This window comes from Lissotriton helveticus, chromosome 8, assembly GCF_964261635.1.
Source record: "Lissotriton helveticus chromosome 8, aLisHel1.1, whole genome shotgun sequence".
NCBI lineage: Eukaryota > Metazoa > Chordata > Amphibia > Caudata > Salamandridae > Lissotriton > Lissotriton helveticus.
The window spans coordinates 912,341,366-912,361,397 of record NC_136069.1 but is presented as its reverse complement, the minus strand read 5'-3'; the positions used below and the strand labels follow the sequence as shown (position 1 = coordinate 912,361,397).

Sequence of the window (20,032 nt, the reverse complement as noted above, 5' to 3'; positions counted from 1 at the left end):
CTAATGATGCCCTGTTCTATCATTATCAACTTTTCTTTACCCCTCCTTTTACCTTGTGTATATTATTCTACCTTACTCTTAGCTCCTTTAATGTATTTTTCAAGTTATTTGTAAAAAGCTTCATTGCCCTTGTGGCTAGGTCTGAATAATAAAAATACCAAAAATAAAATAATAATGAAAAAGAACAGCATTTTGTTCACAGGTAGCAAACATTTTAAGAGTGCGCTAATAAGAGGAGGTTGCCCAAGCGAAACGTGGCTTACGATCTAGCAAGGTAATGGGGCCCTAATGGCCTACCGATAGAGCTCTATGAACTCACAGCAACCACCATAGCGCTGTATCTGTTAAAAATGTACAGGGAGAGCAGGCAGCAGGGTACATTTCCCAGAGACCAGCGATTGGCTTCGATAGTGGTCCTTCATAAAGAGGGTAAGCCTCCAGAGAGTTGTGCCTCATACCAACCAATATCGCTTCTAAACGTGGAAGTCAAGATCCTTACGAAGCTTCAGGCTTCGCGGTTTATTCAAAATGTCTCTAAAATTGTACACCCTGATCAATCAGGCTTTATGCCTGACCTCAACACGCCCCTCAACTTATGGTGACTTTATGGGGTGCTGGGTCGAGCTGTTAGAGTTAAAGACGACGCTGTAGTTCTCTCCCTAGACGCCCGCATGGCCTTCGATACGGTCAAATGGCCATACCTTTTTGCGGTACAGGAGAACATGGGCTTCGGCCCCAAGTTTATATCCTGGCTGCTGCTTCTTTACACTGAGCCCCTAACCCAAGTCATAGTCAATGGGAGGGCCTCCCGAGTGTTCCCCCTCCAGCGCTGAACTAGGCAGGGCTGCTCGCTCTTGCCACTCCTTTTTGCCCTGATGCTTGAACTGCTGACTGCCGTGGTTTGAACAGATCCCCTGATACATTGTAGTGTAGTTCCTATTATCACAATAGGCTCTGCGCATTGGAATAATATCTTCAATAGTATAGACCTAGGGCAGAGGTTAACTAGGTCTTCTACTGACGATATTAGACTTAAAGTTTTTGGTTTTGCCAGCTAGCTCAGAGTTCACTAGAAACTTTCTCGAATAGACAAGGAGGAGTTTAACTTCCCTGGATAGACAAGAAGGGATTTAGTTTCTGACAACCATAGAACATGACAACTTTGCTCTCCCCCAAACAAGAGTGTATCTCTAGAGTCGTGTGAAAACAAAAGACTACTTATTTTACTCAGTCAGTACGTGCATTCTTAGTTTCACCAGTTTGTAGAGAAAAGGAAGAGACGGGCGTGTTCAATAAAAGATGTTATTTATTGATCAGTCTCTTTTCTCGTACAAGAGAAATGAATCGATATTATTGCGATACTTATGGTTAAGTAAAGTGCATACAATAAAAGCAGAAGTATAAAATAATACTGCAGAAGCATTGATATGGTTTCTAAGCCATATGATAGTTAAAATTGATAAAATAGATACATACATATATACATTTGACTAACCGTACTCAACTGGTGCTTCTAACCACGCCTACCCCAGTGTACCTGACATAAGCCTAATACGTGGGCGGGAGTAGATAAGTAGCAGTTTAAGTTAAGTTTGTTTTGCCAAGTGACTGACTCAAGAATTCTCTGCAAGGGGTTGTTCAGTTCTGTACCTGAGATCTAGAATGGTAGAGGGCTGGTATCTCTCGTCTCTGGTCTTGATATTCCAGCTGCCTGTGAGGGCTGCTTGGAAGCGCCGGAGCTGGATTTCTCGGCAGGAGAAAAACAGCGTCTCGTTCTCAGCGCGTCAGGAAGGCGGGGCAGCGCGTGTGGGCTTTGCTCTCTGCTGGGCTCCTCAGCGCGTCTCGCTGCTCCGATCTCGTCACCACCGCGTGTGTTTGCTTAAGGCAATGTCGGTAATATTTATACCTGTAAGGTGTCGAGATTGACGTAAGGATGGACATGGATACGTCAATAAGGATGTCATACGAACTGGCTTGTTCGCACATTCTTTTGCTGAAGTTCTCGGTGAAAGCAAAACAATGGCCGCAGGGATTTTCCCAGGTTGTCATAGGTTTGATTTGTTTTGAGAACTCCGTATGCCTTATCAGGGGCTGGAGGAATAGTGCTTGTCTAATTAGATGGCATGCGTTATTACCTAATCAGATAACACGTTTCTGTGCCGTGGTGTGGCTTAATCGGATAACGGTTTTGCACCGTGGGTCGGCTGCTAGTTAAGTATTAACCAGAACAGGGCCGGGAATAGGGGAATCGATACAGAACCTATAGGAATACATCACAACATGACCTGCGCTGGACAGAGCAATCAGAAGACAGGATCTCTCTTTACACCCATGATGTCCTGCTGTACATCACGGACCCGCAATTCTCCCTTCAAAGAATATTGAACATTTTTACTAACTTTGGTAAATATTCAGGGTACACAATCAACTGGTCCAAATCCACCACATAAGTCCTATATGGTCGGAGTGTGCCGCCCGAATAGAAACAGACAAGTTCCGTTAACTAGGCCTATACGTCATCCTAGACCCTGACCCGTTTCCCTACAGAAACCTCCAACCCGTCTGATGAGACTTAAAAGTGACATCCACCGCTGGAGATAATTGCCACTCATTGCTCGGGAGAGTGGCGCGGTTCAAAATGATGGCCTTGCCACACTTCATCTATGTGCTGCAGAATACGCCATTCCCAGTCCCTACAGTTTATTTTAGGGCCATAGAGTGTGAAATCCGACCACTGCTTCGGGATGGGGGACCTGCGCGAATAGCTTTGGTCAAATTAAAACTGGTTTGGCGTGATGGGGAGAGAGCCTTGCTAGACATTCAAAGATACTACTGGGCGGCACAACTGGTGGTTATCACACAAAGGGTTCACCACCCCGAAGATGAACCAGTGTTCCTTATGGACCGCTTCGTTCTGCGCCGGTGGGATATTTGAGAGCCCTCTACACCATCCTGAGGCACATGACTGTCCAAGGACCCACAGCAGTCACGGTCCACATCTGGTCCACAACACTCAGAACGCTCGGTTGAGGGCGGTGGGGGGGGGGGAGAATAGGATTACTGTGGCATCCTGGTCCTGTGTGTCTGTGCCTCATGACATAGCTGCGCTGATGTCATGAGACACTGGATTCTCAGATGGAATGTTATCATTTGACGACTAAGCAGTTGTATCTTACTTTATTGCTGGCTGGATGTTCACCTGTGGATGAGATCTTTTCTTGGAATAAACCTCTACTTTTACCTACAAATTGTGGATCCTTATTTTACATTTGGCGACGAGGGTGGGATGAAGAAGATAAGATCTCAACACCTATCTCAAGATTTTTTTAAAAAAAAAAAAAAAAAAAACATTTGTTCCTGTTTAAAAGGATTTGTTTCTTTGAAAATTCCTGGATACTTGAAACAACCCGAGATACCTGGTGACATTCAACTCTCAACATGGAACATAATTGAATAACTTTACACTGGACTTCAAAAGAGAAAGAGACTTCTACCTCCGTTTTCAGGGTAAGAAGATTCCAACTTAAAATTTCAACAAGAAAACAAACCACTTTGTTTTCTTCCTACATAGTTCTGATGGTGTAACTTAGCGGTGTTAACTTTATTGACTTTTTAATTACTAATTCAGACACTTTTGCGCGTATTTTACATAGCGCACTCAATTTCTCAACCTGCATTTTTTGAAATACTCTCCTACCTGCCAACGTCTTTACAAGCGCCTTCACGAGCGAGTGTTCTCGCGAGCTGCCTTTGCCAGGAGAGCGCCATTGCCAGATTCTCGAAGCTTTGGAACGTGGGCATCTTGCTTCACCTCGCTTCTCGACTCTTCACAAAGCCTGCCGGGAGGCACGCAAACGTGCCGCAAGGCACCCTGGGAGTCACGCAGACGTCGGCGCCATCTTTGTTTGGAGAACTCTTCGGTTTCCAGTTCACAATATACACGTTACGCGCTAATCACGTTATGAACACCGCTAGTCATCGCTATTCTTCTATTTTACCCTGAACTCTCAATATCTACAATATTACCACCCTCAATATCAACAATATTAAGGTACTGTTTTCTTTCCTTTTCCAATATTTGACACTCTCACTGGAAAGCCCTGTTGTCTGGTCTGCCACTGTGACACACACACATTGTAGTGTGTCCTGCTTCTGTGACACACACACATTATAGTGTGTCCTGCTTCTGTGACACACACACATTGTAGTGTGTCCTGCTTCTGTGACACACACACAATATAGTGTGTCCTGCTTCTGTGACACGCACACATAATAGATACTTCTTTTCTTATTTTCATTTTGTGCTCTAATTTTCTTTATTCAACAACAAAATGCAAAATGTCACTGCTCCCCCTTTCTTCTTGTCTTCACCTGGGGATCCACCAATTAGATGGAAAAAATGGCGTAAAGTGTTCGAAAGGTATGCAAGGGTATGTGGATCTAGTTTGAGTGCAGAAAGGAAGACAGCTCTACTTTTACACTGTTTGGGGGCAGAAGGACAAGAGGTATTCGATCATTTACCCGACATTGATGATGGTAGTTTAAATGAATATGAAATATGTATTGCAAAACTAGATGAACATTATCTTCCTAGAGTCAGTACAATTTTAGAAAGATATCATTTTGGTCGGAGAACACAAATGGAAGAAGAAACGATTGAGAACTATATCACAGCGTTAAGGAAACTTGCGTCCTCATGTAAGTTTGGGGCAAGTCTTGATGAACATATTAGAGATCAGTTCATGCTAGGATGTTATATTGAAAAGGTGAGAGAGGAATTGTGGCAAAAGGATGAACCTTCTTTAGAGGAGGTTCTTACTATTGCTAAGAGGATAGAACATTCTATTAAGTGTGTAGAAGTCATCAAAAAGAATGGTGACAACAAAACTACGAAAGAGACTGTAAATGTTGTGAAATCTACTACTAGATCAAGTGAAAATCAGCAAAAAGACTCTAGAAATGAAAATGTTTCAAACAAAATTCCTTATAAAAGAAAGGATAACAGTTTAGATTTCTCTCAAGTGAAGTGTTACAGATGTGGTAAAATAGGGCATTTTGCCACTGATAGACAATGTCCAGGTTGGAAAGCTTATTGTAGTAAGTGCAAAAAGAAAGGACATTTCACCTCATGTTGTAAAGGGGGAAACTATAGAGGTAGAGTGAATGAAATATTTTATGATTTTGAAAATGATGATAATCTAGATGAACACCTAGATTGTGGACAAATTTATATTCAAACTGTGAGTGCTGAAGAAGCAAAGAATTCCCCTAGTGATGAAATTTTGGTAGAAGGTTATCCTACCAAAGTTTTGTTCGATTCTGGGGCAAAGATTACTATTGTGGCAAAAGATTTTTTCTTGAGTAAGTTGGGACATAAACTTGAGCTCTCACGCCCTGATATAAGACCATTTGGTTATGCTGGCCAACCCATTAAACTACTTGGAGTTTTTGAAGGTATGATTAATTATAAGAATAGGATGGCCAAGGCAAAAATTTATGTTTCTCAAAAAGGAGATAGCATAATAAGCTGGTTTGCTCTTAAGGAATTGGGCGTTATGCTTGATCCGAATTCGACACCCCCTATTCTCCTAAAACAACCCTTTCCCTGCACACCTCAAATTGTTTCATTAGTTTCTCATGATTTCACTAGTGAACTGAAAGCCAAATTCCCTAAAGTTTTTTCGGAAAATTTAGGATGCCTTAATGACTATTGTCATCGGATCATCTTGAAGAAAGATGCTGTACCTGTCTGCTGCAAAGTGCGTAATGTACCTGTAGCGGTCAGAGAACAAGTTAAAGATGAACTTGATAAGCTGGTCAAGGGAGGCATTATTGAGACAGTAGAGGGAACGGAGTGGGTCGCCCCGATTGTCGCAGCCAAGAAATCGGACAACTCTCTCCGTCTCTGTGTTGATTTAAGAGAACTCAACAAGTGTGTGGTTACTGATCACTATCCTCTACCCAAGATTGCGGACATGCTTATGCTTCTTAAAGGTGCTAGAATTTTCAGCACCATTGATCTAAGGTCCGCGTACCATCAGATTAGGTTGGAAGAGGACTCGAAAAACTTAACCTCTTTTGTGACACCATATGGCACTTTTAGGTTCGTTAGACTACCATTTGGTTTAGTGTCAGCCGCATCGGTTTTTCAGAGGGCATTAGAAAAGGTCTTAAAAGGTTTACATGGTGTTAGAGTCTATCAGGACGATATTCTTGTGTTTGGCATAGATGATCCTCAACATGATCTTAGGCTATTTGCTGTTCTAAGAAGGTTGTGTGATGCAGGTTTGACTGTTAAGATTGAGAAGTGTAAGTTTAGAAAAACTTCCATAGATTATCTAGGTCACACTATTACAGAAGGAGGAATTTTGCCTAAGGAAAATCTGATCTCTACAATTTCTAAGATGTCTCCCCCACAGAACAAGGAAGAGTTGATGAGTTTTTTGGGACTTACTGAATATTATAACAAATTTGTGAAAGACTTTGCCTCTTTGTGTACTAATATGAGGTATTTGTTGAAGAAGGGTGTAGACTTCATTTGGGGAGAGAAATGTCAGCGTGAGTTTGAGGTCATCAAAGAAAGGCTAGCCTCTGCTCCGAAATTGAGCAGTTTTGATCCTTCTGAGAAATCTATTTTGATTACTGATGCAAGCCTGAAAGGTTTAGGTGCGGTGCTTGTACAGAAATTTGAAGGCATTGAGAGGGTCATTCTTTTCTTGTCAAGAAGTTTGAAGGGAGCTGAAACTCGTTACTCAGTGATTGAGCGTGAAGCTCTTGCTGTTTACTGGTCAGTCAAGAAGCTTAAAAACTTATTGTGGGGAACCAATTTTGAGGTCAGGACAGATCACAAGCCGCTTTGTGAAATTTAAAAAAAAAAAGGTATAGATGCGGTGTCTAGTAGAATCACAAAATGGGTTGTTGGGTTACAGGATTATGATTTTAGTGTAAAGTATCTACCTGGAGTAGAGAACAAAGTAGCTGATGCTTTGTCTCGCCTTGTTCCCAGTTCTGAGGTTGAGGGTGAGGAAGATTGTGATGTTGATGAAGAGATGGTTTGTGTTGTGGAAGAGGCTGTCGTTAATAAAGAGAGGTGGTTGAAGATGGTTCAGGAAGATTCGACTCTGGTAGAGGTACTTAAACTTCTAATGACAGGATGGAAGATTAAACCTAAATGTAGTGAAGGTCTCGAGAAATTTTGGCATGTTAAGGATCAGCTTTCTGAACAAGATGGCTTACTTTTCAGAGGAACTAGATTGGTTCCACCCCTAGCTCTTCGGGATGAGCTAATGTCTTTAGCACATATCGGTCATTTAGGAATCTCTAAGACTAAGGAAATTTTAAGGAGCTCGTATTGGTGGCCAAATATGGATTTGGAAGTAGAGCGCAAAGTTAGGGATTGCATTGACTGTGCTCTTAGTGAGAAGGTAGTAAAACCTAAAGTCCAACCCATGGTGATTAGAGACAGACCGGATGCGCCCTGGAAAGAAGTGGGTTTAGATATTTTAGGGCCTATTACTTCAGCAGGTTGTGAGTGGTATGTTCTTGTTCTGGTTGATTTCTTTTCTAGATGGCCAGAAATTGCCATAACTCGTGGTATCGAGACTAGGCATGTAGTGGATTTTTTAACTAAACTTTTTGCTAGAGAGGGCATCCCTAACGCCATCCTCACAGATAATGGTCCCCAATTAGTCTCTAAAGAGATGGAGAATTTTCTGTTAGAGCAAGGAATTAAACACAAAAGGTCCTCCCTTTACCACCCAGAAACCAACGGTATGGTTGAGAGGTTTAACCGTGTCCTTAAGGAAACTATTAGAATGGCTAAGTCTGCTGGTACAGATTGGAGAACAGATGTCTTTAAAAAGGTTAAGGTTTACAGGTTATCTCCCCATGCCGTTACTGGAAAGACTCCTTTTGAACTTTTTAGATCACGCACTCCTAATACCCTTGTAGTACCAGCATGGGTCAATGACTTGCAACCACCTCCTCGTGATGACTCTGATGAGTGGATGTTGCGTGAACTTTCTAGAATTGAGTCTAGAAAAAGGATGTTTGATAAGAGACATTCTGTTAAGGTCACACCTGTTAAAGTGGGGGATTGGGTACTTGTTAAGAATCCCTGCAAAAACAATAAGGCTCTTTCTGCTACCTTTAAGAAGCCTATTCGTGTCATCAAAGTTTTCAAGAACGCCATCAAAACTGCTGATCATCGAGTTTGGAATTTAAACAGGGTGGTGGTGGTTAGTAATGATCTTGTGGAAGCTTCTTGCAGTCGTCATTCTCAAACTCCTAGAGTTGAGTCCTCCTCACTTCTTCGCAAGTCTGCAAGGGTTTCTCATTCTCCTAAATATTTAAAAGACTACGTCACTGTGTGATCATTGTTTTAACATTGTTTGTTTTCTCTTATAATTGTCTTGTTGTTATTAGAAGGGAGATGTGTGGCATCCTGGTCCTGTGTGTCTGTGCCTCATGACATAGCTGCGCTGATGTCATGAGACACTGGATTCTCAGATGGAATGTTATCATTTGACGACTAAGCAGTTGTATCTTACTTTATTGCTGGCTGGATGTTCACCTGTGGATGAGATCTTTTCTTGGAATAAACCTCTACTTTTACCTACAAATTGTGGATCCTTATTTTACAATTACCCTGGTCACATCACTGTGGGACTCCCAGAGGTTGGGAACTCTAGGGACACGATCTGACTTCGACAAAAGGGATCTCATAAGTCTCTTTAAAGTGAGGGACCTTTGGGCCTACGGTGGGGGGATCCCTTTCTCTGATCTGCAGAGGGATTATGAGCTGGCGACCTCAGAGACCAACCAGTACCTATATGCCATGCTCTCCAATCGGGGATTCCCCGAGGACCCGAGCTCCCTGAATAGCCGCACCTTGAGGATAGATTACTCGACAATCATATGACCTGCAAGGCAATCTCCCTTACATGCAGGAAGTTGATTAATAACTCACCAGAGACACTTCTTCGCCTGCTGGACCGCTGGGATTACGACCTGAGAGGCCTAGCAGATGATGAATGGTAGGAGGCCTTTGCATCCCCCAAGGAGGTGGTCATCAGGGCAGGGTTCTGGCTGGTGCAGGTTAAAGTATTTCACAGATCTTATGCCTCTTGCAACATGAGAGCCAAAGTGGGCAGAGTGTCTGATTCGAGCAGTCAAAGGCAGTTTAGCCAGGAAGGGACCTTCTTCCACATAATTTGGGGTTGTCCAGCGGTGCAGGTCTTCTGGGAATCAATGGTGGAGTCCATGAATGGCGTATGTAACAGTGAAATGCCGATCTCAGTCTACTGGTGTCTTCTCAATGAGTAGGATGCAAAGGACCTAAATTGCATGGAACAGACTTGGAGGACGCTGGGCATGGCAACTGCCAAACATAACATAGCACGCCTGTGGGGGGCAATGTCTACATCACTCCTAAAAGACTGGAAAAGTACATGGATTGGTGCTTGGTAGTCGAGAAAGAGGTTTGGAAAAGAAAACGGGATAGGTTATGGGGCAAGTGGAATGTCTACATAGGTAGCCCCTGTGCCGCCTCCAGTGCAGTTACTACTGCAGCCATCATTCCCTGATGTAACACCCCTGGTGCTTAGGGAGTGGAGGGAGAACTGGGAGGCGGGGAGTGTGGCTATCTAAGGCACGACTACCATTAGTTTCTCCTTAACTATATGATCATCCTTTGTTCTAGCAAAACGGATTTTTCCAAAGCCAAAAACAATTCATCTCTAGAACACCAACCTTTAGGAAAAAATTACTATTAAAAAGTAACTGCCAAAAAAATCACGAATTCTCTCCGAAAACAACACTTGAGAATCGAGATGTTGAGGTCAATTATTAGTGTGCTTTTCTTAATCTAACGCTTTCAGGACTCATCCTTGGTACCTAACAAATGATGCAAAAAATATTGATCAACCTTAGACATGAGATCTGAAAGCGGACATGTCACTGTCAACTTGTACGAAATGTTTTCAAAAGAAGTTACACCTTCATCAAAACTATAATTGCAGAAATATAAGAATGGCCTCATAGGGCGAAACCGGTCTTGGGTTGCTTGTGTTCGCATTCAGAGCAAAATCGAGTTAGTAGTTCGGGCTAATCTGCTCCAAAGGAGCAGGAGACTAAGGCTGATTTGCATATGTTGGCTCTACTCTGAGTTGGTATAGTGGGCAAAAAAACTAAATGAATGGACTGCGATGTGGCATTGAATAATTAGCAGTGGCCGACATTAAGATAAGCATTTTTAATTGTTGCAATAGCTCAAGCATGAGAAAACACAATAGATTCACACTGCAAACACTTGACTATTATTTACAGAATCATGGTAAGAAGCACAGTGCCCTTTCCTGGTTTTTGGGGAAGATTTAAGTCTTGCAGGTGCAATTTCAAAGTTCATGGAGACAATTTCAACGACTAGGAAGGCATTTTCAAGGGGCACTATGGTGTTGATCGTTAAATAAATTTCCCCGATCAATCTGGTAATTTGAATCTGGAGTCCAAAATATTTTGTTAATATTGACTTGTTGGACAAAAAAAGTGAAAACAGTATTAAAGTTGGGATCAGCGGTATAACTCCTTGTGCTAATAAAGATCATTTGAATTTGAGGTCCTATTCTGCTTTTAACATGCATTTCTGACTTAGATGCTACTTGGCAGTGTGCAGCTTATCTGAATGCCTCTATGCACATACTGACAAGCTAAATAAAACCACATGCTATCCTCAGGCTTTCTCCCATGAATTTATAGCCTTCTTCAAGCATTACTGCTTTGCATTACATTTGTATGCATATATCAATGTAAATACCCACATAAACAAAACTAGAGCTTAATTATTCATAGAACAAAAACAAATCCAAAAAGATCTTTATGTCCTATAAGCTCAACTACCATAACTCTGCATGCAATATAATATTTGAAAAATATTCCTCAAACTATACTCGTCTCTAAACGTCTAGTTTTCTTAAAATTGCTATACAAAGCTGCCTCAAAATAAGATTCTATTGCTTTTTTGCAGACCTAGAGTTCACAAAATTGCTTATGAATGATAGACCACATTAGTTTCTCATTAACTATACTCTATTGGGACTGACAAAATATATTCAAGTATGTTTGACAAGTCTCTGGAGTAGCAAGCCACAAGGTCCTTCCACTGTTATGGCCACATTTTATGCAGTCTTGCCACCAACTGAGAGAGAAGTCAAGGATACATCACAGGAACAGATGCGGTACACTTCCATATCAAAGAAGTGGAAAGAGTCAAACTCTGTGAATATAGTTTTGAAGGACTGGACCGCATTTTAATTTAAGTTAACATATATTCTCAGCAACACCCATTTTAAATGATTGTGAATTTAGAACAGGCTTCTCCAACGAGTAGCTTGTGAGCTACTGGTAGCTCTCCATCTACCTACCTGTACGTAGCTCTCCTGAGAGCAACCAGCAAAATAAGTTAAAAGCTTTTCCTTGGCCGAATTAATATATGTATATCAAAACTGAAAAGTGTTTATTGAAGATGAGAATGTGCATATTTTCGGAACTCATAGGCTGATGTTTGAAGAAGAATGACTGAATTGCCAAAATATATTTAACACGGAGAATTGAGTGATGTATCATGTAGCACTGCGAAGACTTATTACTAATATTATTAACTTGATGCTAGGGGTATAGCTTCCATGACTGTTTTATATTACCCAAATAGAGGCCATCCACATTGACAACGCGTTTTTTGCATTACTGCTGGCAACCGTGCCCAATGCACTGAAGTGATCAGTGCTGGTAATCTTGCAAATGGTGGCAACTAGTGTAAACTTGCCTGATGCGGTCACAATATTAGTAGCTCAGGATGATTTTCATTGAACATATCGTGAAGGTTGGAGATACATGATTTAGAACACCAGCAAAATCCTTATGCAGATCAAATAATTAAAATGATTTTCTAGTCAAATCTTAGATATCAAAAAAAATAACAAAAACAAGCTTGTACAAAATTCTGTTGACTTCATTTGCAGTGTGCTCAGTTTTGCTTGTAAGGCCAGGACGTGATGTCCCACATGCTAGGATTCTTTCCTATCACTGACCACCATCTCACTGGAGTTACTCATCTTTCACTCTGACACTTGCTTTCTGACTTAGTCTCTCTTATTTCCCTCAATGACATCTCCTCACCATAAGAACCCCTTCTGAAAGTGTGGCTTACTTTCTATAACCTCGCATTCTGGTTACTGTTTATTCTGGTTGGGATAGCACCATTGCACACATATGCAGAGAAAACAAATAAGATTAGGGTTGCTAAGACTTAAATGCACTTTCTTTTCTAAGTAGGTTGCAGCAACTGACTGACCCACTAACTGAATAAAAAAAAAAGCATTGGCAAAGCCAATAGGTCTTTCCTACGCAATAGCTATTGGCTTTTGCAATGTGTTTTAGTCATGTTGTACACCAGTGTGGCTGCTGCTCAGCACGGCTAAAAGTTAGTACAGTGGAATGGGGCCAATTGGAGCGAGGCAGGGTAGATTGGAGCGGGGTGGGGTAGACTGCAGTTGAATGGGGTAGATCGGTGTGGGTTACATTGTGGTAGACTGGAGTGGAGTGGGATACATTCAAGTGGAGTTGAGTGTACTGGAACGGAGTATATTGAGTGGAGCGGAGTAGACTGCAGTGGGGTGGACTGGGGTAGGGTGGAGCGGGGAAGATTGGAGTGGAGAAGATTGGAGTAGAGTGGGGTAGATTTAGATAGATTGGGGTGGTGTGGGGTATATTGAGTAGTTTACGGTGCACTGGAGTGCAGTACGGTAGATTGAAGTGGAATAGCGGTCAGTGGAATGGGGAAGATTGGAGCAGGTGGTGGAATGGAGAGGGGTGGAGTGGTAGATTAGGGTGTAATGGGGTGAACTGGGGTAGATGGGAGTGGAGTGTGGTAGATTGGAGGGAGGTGGTGGAGTGGTGTAGATTAGGGTGCAGTGGGTGGACTGGGATAGATTGGAGTAGGCTAGAGTGGGGTAGGGTAGAGTGAAGTGGGGTAGGTTGAAGTAGGATTGGGGTGGATTAGAGTGTAGTGGGTGTATTGGGGTGGATTAGAGTGGCGTAGGGTGGATTAGGGTGGATTAGAGTGGGGTGGATTGGGGTGGGGTGTAGTTGGGTGGAGTGGATTGGGGTGGGGTGTAGTTGGGTGGGGTGGAACAGAGTGAGGTGGGTTTGTTGGGGTGGATAAGAGTGGGGTACATTGAGTGAAGTGGGGTAGATTGTGATAGATTAGGGTGCAGTGGGGTAGAATGGAGTGGGGTTGACTGGAGTGGACTGCTTATCAGGACAGATTATGGGAATCCGGTTTCAGACTATAGTGTGTTTTCAACAGGCACATACTTTGTATGCACAGATAAGAGGCACCGCCTACAAAATGCAGTCACACAGACTGTTTTAATATTCGGTGCCATTTGTTTGGTGCTATAAAAGGAAGTGCTGAATTCCAAAACAATTTAAATCAACCACAAACAAACCTGTATGATGGACGTTAAAAGCACCCCAAAGGTTTAGCTGGCAGTGGAAAATGAAAAGAAAAAAAGAACAAGCATTGGCATAGCCAATAGGTCTCGCATTTGGGACCTTATAAGTGTTTAGCCATGCAACAGTTGGTGTTGTTGCACCAAGGATATTCTACTGCATAACTAAATACTTACAGGGTCCAAAAAGAGAGACCTATTGGCTATGCCAGTGCTGGTTTGTTTTTTGTTGCTGTTTTATTTAAGTTGCCAGATCTACAATAGCTGGACATGGTTTTTGTTAACAGTTCTTTGCATCAAATGAACTTGTTTTCATTGCTCTCAATGTTGTTTCCATTCTGGTTGTAGGAAGCAGTCATTCCCGAGGGTCTGGGGGCTGCCTAGCTGTGCGCATGCGCCGAACTTTGCAAATGAGAAAAAGCCTGGTGCCAGCGCAATTAACAAATGTGGAGTGAGTGAGCCCCAGGCAGTATGACTCACTCACACAGGAGTTCATGCACTGCACCTGCATACTCAGCATGGTTTAAGGAAACTCAACCCACTCCCTCCCAGGCATCAAACACATATTTACCAAGCAACTCGGAGAACAGCCTGCCTGCTGCACGGACGGCTGGTGGTGTGTGTGCCTGGTGAAAGCGTGCACTGACAGCTGGTGGTGTGTGTGCCCGGTGAAGGCGTGCACTGAGGGCTGGTGGTGTGTGTCTGGTGGAAGTGTGCACTGATGGCTGGTGGTGTGTGCGCCTGGTGGAAGCGTGCACTGACGGCTGGTGGTGTGTGCGCCTGGTGGAAGCGTGCACTGCCGGATGGTGGTGTGTGTGCCTGGTGGAAGCATACACTGATGGCTGGTGGTATGTGTGTCTGGTGAAAGCGTGCACTGATGGCTGGTGGTGTGTGTGCCCAGTGAAAGCATGCACCGATGGCTGGTGGTGTGTGTGTGCCTGATGAAAGCGTGCACTGACTGCTGGTGGGGTGTGCCTGGTGGAAGCGTGCACCGACGGCTGGTGGTGTGTGCCTGGTGGAAGCGTGCACAGACGGCTGGTAGTGTGTGTGCCCGGTGAAAGTGTGCACTGACGGCTGGTGGTGTGTATGCCTGGTGGAAGCGTGCACTGATGGCTGGTGGTGTGTGTGCCTGGTGGAAGCAGGAGCATTCACAGTGATAGAAGACACAAATGAAACTGACAAAGAGGAGGGGGGAAAGTAGGGAGGGGGAGTGCGAGCAGAGGAGCATGATTCACAGCTAGAAGACACAAATGAAGCTGACCATGAGGGAGGGGGGAAAGGGAGGGGGATGGTGCAAGCAGAGGAGCCTGATTACAGCAATAAAAACACAGATGGCAGCTGTGTACGTGCATGAGCTCGTGAACGCAAGCTGTAGGCCAGCAAAAGCATCTGGTGACACTTTTAAAAGCCACTTACTAAATGTCTTGAAGAGACCTAAAAAATACCCTGAATCACAGTGCAAGCAGCGAAAGAACACTAATCAAATGAAATCAGATAGTACTTGGTCCATGCTCCAGAGAAATAAAAGTAAGTGACATCAAAAGAAATAGGCTGCTTCAAGCCCTTTACTGTATACAATACCCCTCACAGTGACACCACATGCACACTGTTAGGCGAGACCTAAAAATGGCACTGTATGACCCAGGTCATACAGAGTAAGAGAGAGATGCATATACAAATACAGGTAGTGGAGGCATATGGACCCTGAATTGTTTCAGCAACCAATGGGGTATGGGAAACAGTCCACCCTTACACCCCAAAAATTGACTAAGGCTGGGGGAAGGGCGATTAGGACAGTTGTATGGGAAGGAACTGGTGTAGTGGAAAACTGTAACCATCAGGTAAGCAAAATGCCCAGAGGGTGGTTCTTCCATGTTGCCCCCTACAAACGTCTAAGAGTGGCACTTTGGGGTACAGGGCTGAAGTTACAGCCACTCCTTTTGTGGAATGCGATTACAACTTGGTTGACAGTTATGTGGTCAACTGAAGGAGAAAAATAATTTCAAGTATGTCTAAATGGTTCAATTTTCGCTATGTAAAACTTTAGGCAACTTGCTACATCCACAGACTGAATATCTCTTTCTGCCCTGTTAGACTGGGTCAGAAGGAAAGACTTGAGATGGACTGGCTAATTCAAGTGGAAGTTTGTTGGTAGTATGGATCCAAAGGATATAATAATTTGCAAAATGACTTTGGAAGTTCAGAAATGGCTCCTTAATTTGTATTTTTGTATAAACTTTATTTTTAATATGCTTTTGAGATACAGACAAACACTTTCAAGAAGCAGAAAGTTACAATGCATGAGAATTGCAAATAAACAATACCTGGTGGGGTAGAATACATATGTCGCATAACAGAGAAATATGAAACTATGGTCCTTGTAAAGTGCATGATGTCAGGAGGCGCCAGGCTAAAGAACACATTCAGCCACCAGGTCAATTAATGGCACTGCTGTATTACTATCAAATATCTCAACAACTCCCCTAGGGTGCAATCGCAAAGTGTTATAGCCCATTAACCTGCAGTTGGCTTAATAGATATAATTTCAAAGGCTTCCAAGTATCCCCGGTCTGGATTTCGGGGGTTACAGTTCCACGTGCAAGTCCAATTGTTCATTACAATATGTTAAAGTGATTGAAGTTGGGGGCTCTCCCTCTTTACCAACTAATGGCTACCTGCCTCTTCAATAACAAAAGTGTCAAAGCCATACCTTTCCTGTGTAGAGCCGATATCTCCTGAACATATCCCAGGAGGGACACCAAACGATCCAGCTGTATGTGACTACATTAGGACTAGACCACACCAGGTACCGAAATCTAGCACCAGGCGCCCGCACCTTGCACAACAGTCATCCATGTGGAGTCAATATTTATGTAGTCATTTAGGGGTGATGGACATTTATTGCAGAAATGCATCCTGTATAATTCGGAGCCAGCTGATAGAAGAGAGCAGTCCAGTTGGTGTACAGCTATTTTCCCAGACCTCCCCGAACTATCATGGTCCAGCTCCTCCCCCAATGCCACCTTAGCCCCCGGAGGCAACCTCACCATCTCCACCTGCAAAGAACTGTATAGTGTGGTGATCAGGCTTCTGGGAGCCTGTCCAATGTGGTGAAAGCAGCTGACTCTGTGGGAAAGCTAGTAAAAGCCAGTCTTCAGCTGCTGTGGAGTCGATGGTACATAAAGACCTCCAAGGGAGAGCCAGAGGAGTCTACCAGAAACTCCGGTAAAAAGAGAAAGGTGCCCTGTGTAGGTCCATCCAGTTAACCATGTCTCTTGCCCGGAGTAAGGATATCACAAGCCGTTGATGGGTAATAGAAAGCAGAAGGTTGATCACTCCATCACGTACTTTTTTGGGTATAAGTTCCTAGGCTCTAGTTGTGCATGTGACTGTAGATGGGTCGCTATTATAGCCAGTAGAAGGGCCCAATGAAAGAAGTCGGGCACCAGCGACATACACTCCACCTCAACAGCCAAATGAGGAAGGAATGGAGTAGGGTGGTACCAATGTAGAGCAAAATGTGCCTGAGCACACAGGTAATCCATTTCCATATCAGGGGCCTCAAAACCCCGCCCCCAAGATTAAATGGCAAGGTGCGAGTTTCTATTTTATTCTCAGTTGTTTTCCCTCCCACATTAGAAATACAAATTGGGCTTTTAATGCAGAAAATGAGCCCTGAGCAGGGGGCATTTCAAAACGTGTATAATATCTTCGTTAGGATAACCATCTTCACCAACCCTACTCGTCCAGCTAGTGACAAAGGAAGCGAGATCTATTGAGTGACCTGATCCGTGATGGAGTTGAGTGCAGCGCCATAGTTGGCATGCATCAACACCTCTCTGTCACAGTGCACCCAAAAGCCTAGGTGTTTCATTTCCATTGTGCACCATTGAAGGGGAAATTATGGTAGGTGTTATTGGAAAAATCTGAGATTCCCCCCAGTTAAAGTTAATACCCCAGAGAGCCCAAAACATCAGAAATGTATGTAGTATAGAGTTCAAGCTCTTGCTGGGCTCTCGGATGTGTAGGGTGATTTCACCTGCATGAAGAGAGATGAGAATGTGCCGACTCGTATAACGAAGTGCATAATTAGAGTAGTGTTGCCATCGCTTGGCAGCCGATGGCTCCACAGCCAGAGTAAATAAGACAGGCAACAGAGGGCACCCCCTGCCTAGTGATCTCTTGTTAAACCAAAGGGTTCAGATATCCAGCTGATGCACATTTTAGCCATAGGCTGGACATACAGCAACTTGATACAACCTAGGAAGGTACCGAGAAACCCATCCTGTTCAGTATAGGAAAGAAATAGTCCCACTCCAGCGAGTCAAAAGCCATTGTAGTGTCGGGAAAGATGGCCACAGTGTTCAGAGCAGGGTTGAGATCCTGCAGTAGGCCGCAGAGTGTGATTGGACTGGAATAAGCCACAACTGGTCGGGTCACACCAGGTTTGGCAGAAGGATTAATTGGTTGCCCACTAGTTTAGCCAGGATATAACCGTCAAAGCTTGACAAGGACACAGGCGGTACTAGTCTCATAGATGGGGTGTCTTCCCAGGTTTAAGGAGGGTGAATATTACGTTCTTGCACATGAACAGCGGGCAGAGCTCAGTTTGCCAAGGCTCTTCTTAACCTGCAAGCAGTCAAGGAGCTAAAAGTGAGGCATATCTTTAATAGAATTCTGCCGCGCAGTCATCTATCCCAGGAACCTTGCAGTTGAGGAGTGAACAAATGACTGTACGGATTCAGTCTAAAGTAAAGGGTTTGGCAAGAATGAGCCTGTAGTTATCACTCAGCCACCCCAGGCTTACATCGCCAAGATAGACTGCAAGGTCTTTAGCATTTCTGGCGGAGGTGGACGTATACAATGGTTAAACAAGCATTTGCAATGCAATAGGTCTCGCATTATTAAAGTTAGAGCTATTGGCATTGTAAATGGCAATGCCTTTTATTTATGTTTTTGTTTTTAAACATTTACAATGCTAATAGCTTAGCCCCTTCGCTGCGGGGGTAATTCCCCCGCTGTGCTGGGGGAGAGGGGGGCACGCACAGCGCTCCCATGCTCATGACGAGCTGAGCTCGTCATGAGCTACAGTGCTCCTGTGCTCATGACGAGTTCAGCTCGTCATAGGTGCATTGGTTCCCGTGGAACGCTCAGCACAGCAGGGGAATTCTCCCCGCACCTGAGCGTTCCATGGCCCATGACGAGCTGAGCTCGTCATGAGCACCGGAGCACCGTGCCTCATGACGAGCTCAGCTCGTCATGAGCATGGAAAAGGTTAAACTCTCGCAAAAATGAGACCTATTGCATTGCAAATGCTTGTTTAAAGGACGCCCCAGACACTACTTCCCCAACCTACCAACCTTCAGCTATAGGACAAAACTGCAAGCTTATCTTAACAAGTCCATACCTAAATACATCGTGCTTCGAAGAGCAGCACATGCGCTGCTCAGGAACGACCTTAAAAGTCTCTGTTTTAATAGCATTGAAGTCTGCCATGCTTCTCGCTCTCTTGGAGCTGCATTGGACACCCCTGGGTCGAGGCAACACAGGAGCTCCCAGCAGGGGGGGGCAGGGAAGAGACGGAGGGTAGGAGCCTCTCCTGCTTTGGGTAGAAGTCTGCCATGCTTCTCGCCCTCTTGGAGCTGCGTTGGACACCCCTGGGTCGAGTGCAACACAGGAGCTCCCAGCCGGGGTGGGGTAGGTAAGAGCCGGAGGGTAGGAGCCTCTCCTGCTTTGGGTAGAAGTCTGCCATGCTTCTCGCCCTCTTGGAGCTGCGTTGGACACCCCTGGGTCGAGTGCAACACAGGAGCTCCCAGCAGGGAGGGGAAGGGAAGTGCCGGAGGGTAGGAGCCTCTCCTGCTTTGGGTAGAAGTCTGCCATGCTTCTCGCCCTCTTGGAGCTGCGTTGGACACCCCTGGGTCGAGTGCAACACAGGAGCTCCCAGCCGGGGTGGGGTAGGTAAGAGCCGGAGGGTAGGAGCCTCTCCTGCTTTGGGTAGAAGTTTGCCATGCTTCTCGCCCTCTTGGAGCTGCGTTGGACACCCCTGGGTGGAGTGCAACACAGGAACTCCCAGCAGGGGGGGGGGACAGGTAAGAGCCGGAGGGTAGGAGCCTCTCCTGCTTTGGGTAGAAGTCTGCCATGCTTCTCGCCCTCTTGGAGCTGCGTTGGACACCCCTGGGTCGAGTGCCGGAGGGTAGGAGCCTCTCCTGCTTTGTGTAGAAGTCTGCCATGCTTCTCGCCCTCTTGGAGCTGCGTTGGACACCCCTGGGTCGAGTGCAACACAGGAGCTCCCAGCAGGGGGGGCAGGGAAGAGCCGGATGGTAGGAGCCTCTCCTGCTTTGGGTAGAAGTCTGCCATGCTTCTCGCCCTCTTGGAGCTGCATTGGACACCCCTGGGTCGAGTGCAACACAGGAGCTCCCAGCAGGGGGGGGGGGGCAGGGAACAGACGGAGGGTAGGAGCCTCTCCTGCTTTAGGTAGAAGTCTGCCATGCTTCTCGCCCCCGGGTCGAGTGCTACACAGAAGC

At 44.7% G+C, this 20,032-nt stretch overlaps 1 protein-coding gene across 1 annotated transcript in view; it reads right to left on the bottom strand.

Annotated features, from left to right (window-relative positions):
* The window catches only part of DCBLD2 (discoidin, CUB and LCCL domain containing 2), a 526,471-nt gene that overhangs the window by 328,689 nt on the left and 177,750 nt on the right, over positions 1-20,032 (bottom strand). The gene's annotated exons all lie outside the window — the stretch shown is intronic.